We start from the raw sequence: 5,540 nt of genomic DNA, 5'->3' as shown, positions 1-5,540 counted from the left end.
AATGCTATATGGGTTTCCTTGAGGTCTCATGCATTACCTACAAAATCAACATTCTCCACCGAAGAAACATCACAAATAGAGATTGGGCAATCAGACGGAGCATGTCCTCCACCACACCTGATGCAATTAGTCACGGCCGCCACTCTATTTGAAGTTAGAAGATCTAACTTCTTACTCAAATTTTCAACTTCGGCCGCCAATGAAGTTACCGCATCTATCTCAGGGAGACCGGCCACCTTTTTCTTCTTCCTAGCATTCCATTGGTAGTTGTTTAACCGCATTTATTAAATCAACTGACGGGCCTCATCGGGGGTCTTGCTACCTAAGGTACCTCCTGCTGCTGCATCCAAGAGTTGCCTTGTACTCGGGTTCAAACCATTGTAAAAGGTTTGAACAATCATCCACTCCGGGAATCCGTGTTGCGAGCACTTCCTCAGGAGATCCTTGAACCTTTCCCATGTCTCGAATAGAGACACGATTCCAAGCCCGAACAAAGGATGAGATCTCATTCCTAAGTTTTGCTGATTTTCTGGGAGGGAAATAACGGGTTAGAAAAGCTTCCACCATCTCCTCCCACATGGTAATTGACACTCTAGGTAGCGAGCTGTAGCCACTCTCGCTTTCCCTTTTTGGAAAAATGGGAAGGCTCTCAATTTGATGGCATCATCCATCACCCCATTTATCTTACTCTGATATCACACACCTCAGAAAGATCCTATGTGTGTCACTTTTAGATCCTTATCGCCAAACCATTGAATTGTGCGGATCACCGCAATGGTGGATGAATGCCGCTTCAACTCAAACTTCGAGCTGTAATCGGGGGACGACAATGCTTGGTGTGTCCCTCAACATTGAAGGTCTGCATAAATCGAGATAATGTTCGTTGTTGCTCATTCATGCTACGCCATATTTTTGATTCTTACGCTTCCAAATCAGGTGGATTAGATCGTTTGCAAAGGCTCTTTCCCTTTTCTTCTAAGTGATGCGTTCAAGCTCGGGATCCCCTTCAATCAATATTGAGAGATTCCCTCGGGTCATAACTCGAGCCTGCACTGAAAAAGAAAGAAAAAGAAATCAGAATGATGATAGAATAAGAAGATATGAAATAGAATGAAGATGGTAAAATAGCTAAAGAAAAACAAAGTGCAAAGTATCTCTAAACGCCTATTCCCCGCAACGGCGACCAAAAACTTGACAAGGTCCCTTGCTTATATCCCTGCCGATTAATCGGGTTTGTCAAAGTAATAATCCCGTGTAAGTGGGTATCGAATCCATAGGGAGTAGGGAATAAAAATATTTAATTCGATTCTTAGCTATGTGAAAGATCAATGATGATGAGTGTGACAATGATTCAATTCTCAACAATAAAAGCAACAAGTAAGAGAGCAAAAGTAAAGAAAGGGGATAAGGCAATCGATAAAGATGGGGTACTCGGATAATGCTCCGCCTAGGATAATTGTTTCAAGTGCAAGAACCCTCTATTATCCTTCGTAATTCATGCAGTGGTGAGTCATGGAAATCCTTAGTTACATAGTCCCAAATCTAAGATCAACTATGCCTAACTCTATACATGTCGGAGGAGAAATTGAACAATCTCAACACCTCACACTTGCATAGAGTTGCAATGAGCTCTAGGGATTCCAAGTGATAAATCTCTTCCTAATTATAGACCTAACCCTTTGGTCCAGGTGGAAGGTCCCTAACCACAAATGAGTCCTAAATAAAATGATCACCTCAACGCTTCACACCGTTGCATGCGCAACTAAGCCCCAGCGGAAGTTCATCCCTTAGGCATTCACTCTATTATGGTCACAAAGAACTCAAGGAACGGAGGTAGAATCTATCACGTCGGAGGGGAAAGGGGACGCTCCTGTACATCTCGACTCATCCTCTCAACCCTCTCTAACCTAGCTGTGTCTAACGCTCGTGGTGTGTCACTCACTCACAAGGTTACCAACAAGAACTCTCAACACTAGTGTCACTCTAGGGGAAATGTTCATATAATCAAGCATTCAAGGTTGGAACTCACAATAAACATCAATTAATTGAAAGCATAATAAAGAGATTCAATGAAACAAATACATCCTAGGATTCACAATACCCAAGTACCCACTAGGGGTTTAGCTCCCCATGGAGCTAAGTACAATCAAAGAAATAGAATGTAAAAGCAATGAATCCATAAAGAAACACTCTCGATAGTCATGTCGATGGTCTTGTCGAAAGTCCTCTACTCGTCGTCCAAGGATTCCCTCGTCCGGTATAGGATACGCCTCGATGGAAGCTCCCGTACCAACCTTCTTTCTAAGGAATGACAATGTCGGTGCCGTAGAACCTCTCCAAAACCTTGGCCAATACCCATCAAAACCCTAGCTGAAGTCATCTCTCAAGTTGGGGAAAAGATGGAGAAAAGAATTCTAAAATCGGGGCCGATTCAGCTTTAAATAGGGCTGGAATCGGGCGACTACACTGGCGTGGATGCTTCACGCGCCCATGCGGAATTTCCACATGGGCGTGGATAATTTCCACACGCCCGTGCGGATCGTCTGAAGTCCTGTTTTCTCGGCCGGCTATGAAGTATTTATTCATGACGATGCTATCTTTGTGTTGCTACAGTGCTCTGCTATAGTACCCAACCTTAATAGCTTCCCAAATCCATATTTCCATCGGAGTAACGCATAGCGGGCACACATTCACATCGTGGATCACTTGCTTCTTCAATGATAGAGTGCGTTGGTGGAGCTCTTGTTCTATGTGCATAAGTCAAAATGTTCGAGTGTGGGTCGCCTTTTGTGCCCTCTAAATGGATGTGCCAAACTCGAATATGAGGAGGTTGGCACACACTCTAGCATCTCACATCGACCTATGTCTTACGCTTTTTAAACCTTAGCAAGATTTCCTCCAAAATTGGTGCATTGTAATCCACATTGGCTTCTTTCCTTCATACTTGGTCTCACAACCCTACCTGCATGAAAAGTAACATAAAAACACACATATTAGTGTAAAAACCTAAGAAAAGTAATGCTCGGCTTAAGGAATGAGCGCTCAGCATTTATATCGCACAAAGCACTTATCAAAAACCCTAGCCACGAGAGCCTCCAAAGATGGGAAAAGGATGAGAAAAAGATTGGAAAAATCTGAAATCACGACCTCTCTAGGGGCTGGAATAGAGCATCCACACGGGCGTGTGGAATTTCCTCACGCTCGTGTAAATTTCTAGGAATCAGTTTTCTACGAGCTGTGAACAGAAACTGTTACAGTATTTTTACTATAGTTACTGCTACATTACTTCGCAAAAATACTCCCGAATCCACACTTTTTGTCGAGGCCACATGAATGGGCACACATCTATATGGTAGATCGCATTGTGTGTTCAACTAAAATCACATTTGACGAAGATATTGTTAGCATTACACAAGTCGGAACATATGAGTGTGACTGCCTTTACGTCCCTCCAATTTGTATGTTCGTTCGAGCACAATGGAAGTTGGCACACACTCACATGTCTTTGAGCACAACTTGTGTCTTCACATTCATTCAATCCAAAACTTCATAAAAAATTGCATCCATGATCTACTTTTGGTTCTTTCTTCTACACTTGTCTCCACAACCCTAAATGCACAAAAAAACAAAAATACACATGCATAAGTGATAAAATCAGAGAAAAGGTTTGTCAATGTAAGAAAAGATTACTTCATATTACTGATACATGAGCATTTATCAGAGTGCCATGACATCATAGTGGGCTTCTAGAAGGTTTTCATTGATTTTTTTTATCAGTCCTATTCACCCCTATGATTATCAAAACAACCGAAAGCTTGATAGAATTTTCAATGATTTTAATAACTCTAACTCATCCATGTTAGTATTAAGACCTCAAAATGAGCTTAAAAAAGTTTCTAGTAATCTTGTCATTCTAATTAACGTTGTGAGTGTGAAGGCCTCATAGTAGTTTTGAAAGAGTTTTCAATAATTTTCATACCCCAATTCTCTTATTTTAACTTAAGCTATCACATCGATAATTATTTAGTTGAGCACAAGCCCTTTACATTCAAAATTATCTACATACTCATAACCTTTCCATGCGCATAAATGACTAAGTAGCAAAGGAGCTAGTAACATGATTAAAGAATAGGACCATTTCCAACTCACATCCAAACATGATCTTTGACCTTGAAGAGGATCTATTAACCAACAAACAGAAGATGGAGAAAAGCATAGTTATGGTGCTTGATGCCGTTTGCTTGGCTATACTACAGAATAGTTTGTTGAGTAAGGTGAAGGATTTGTGAAGCTTCATCATTCCGTGCTTGACTGGTGGGTTACAAGATGAAAAAGCTTTGGTTGATTCGAGAGAAAGTATTAATGTGATGGCCTTCAATTTCTTTCAGAGATTGGGATTAGGAGAGCCACAAACCACTCGTATGATGCTTCAGCTAGCCCATCATTTATTTAGACATTCGAGGAGAATTAAGGAAGACGTTTTTCTCAAAGTGTACAAATGTATATTACTAGCTGATTGTAAGTATTTGATGTGGATGAGAATGTCGAGGTTCCATTTATACGTGGGAGTCAATTTTTACAAACTTCTAAGGGTTTAATCGATATGGATGGAGGCAAGATGACTCTCCAAATTGGAGAGGAAAAGCTCACTTACCATCTTACTAAAGCTACAAGACATTCTCTTGATTTTGATGATGCTTATTATTTCCTTGATGTTACTAATGGGTTAGTTAATGATCATATGCAAGAAATGATTTATCGCAATCCATTAGAGGGGTGTCCTAAAGAGGAAGTCGAAAACGAGACTGAAAAGATGGAAAAAGAATCGATAAGCAGTCATCACCGGGAATACTAAAGAAAATCAGGAGAAATCTGACTAAGCAAAGATGCTAGCCTAAGAAGTACCGCATCTACATAAGAGATGCACGAGCAAGTAAAGACATCATCTAACCATCATTCGGTAACAAACGTTATCACTCTTCTTATGAGATTATAATTTGCTATTCAAATAACTTTCATGAGGTAGATAAGGAGGTCTTACACCTCAAAGAACCCCCATAAGTGATCAGGTAAATTATGCTAGTGAGGTAAATCAAGTGTTTCTTGGCAGGCAACCCAAGTTTTCTACTTAGTTTAGACTATTTACAAATTTTCATGTAATAAATTGAATGCGTTCAATGTCTATTTTTCAATCATGTTTGCTATTTGATTTTCGCACCAAATTAGTATTTTGGTGTTGGTTTAAAACTATGGGTGTGTATAGAGTGTATTTCATGTGTTTTATTGAGTTTACTATTGTGGAGTTCAGATTTCTAGATTTTATGCATATATACACAGCTAGTTACACGGGGTTATGAGCAAGGTAGTCAAACCTGCCTGGGCATTTTGACGTTACCAAGTCTAGGGATTAGGGGTCAATAGGTACGATCAGGTCGAACCCGGGTTGAACCAGGTGAAAAGTATAATGTTAAAAAATATATTAGACTAATTAATAATGATAAAAAATAATATAACTTATATTTTTAATAATAAAAAAGCTA

The 5,540-nt window shown here is 39.9% G+C and overlaps 1 non-coding gene across 1 annotated transcript; it reads left to right on the top strand.

The window, feature by feature from the left end:
- Nucleotides 1-411: 411 nt before the first annotated feature.
- On the top strand, nucleotides 412-519 carry LOC120268679. Its single transcript, XR_005538985.1, has one exon. It is a non-coding gene; the product is annotated as a small nucleolar RNA R71 (small nucleolar RNA).
- The last annotated feature ends 5,021 nt before the right edge of the window (nucleotides 520-5,540 follow it).

This window comes from Dioscorea cayenensis, chromosome 1 (genome assembly GCF_009730915.1).
Source record: "Dioscorea cayenensis subsp. rotundata cultivar TDr96_F1 chromosome 1, TDr96_F1_v2_PseudoChromosome.rev07_lg8_w22 25.fasta, whole genome shotgun sequence".
Taxonomy (NCBI): Eukaryota; Viridiplantae; Streptophyta; class Magnoliopsida; order Dioscoreales; family Dioscoreaceae; genus Dioscorea; species Dioscorea cayenensis.
Note: the sequence above shows the minus strand (reverse complement) of the source record. Positions and strands in the feature narration are given on the sequence as shown.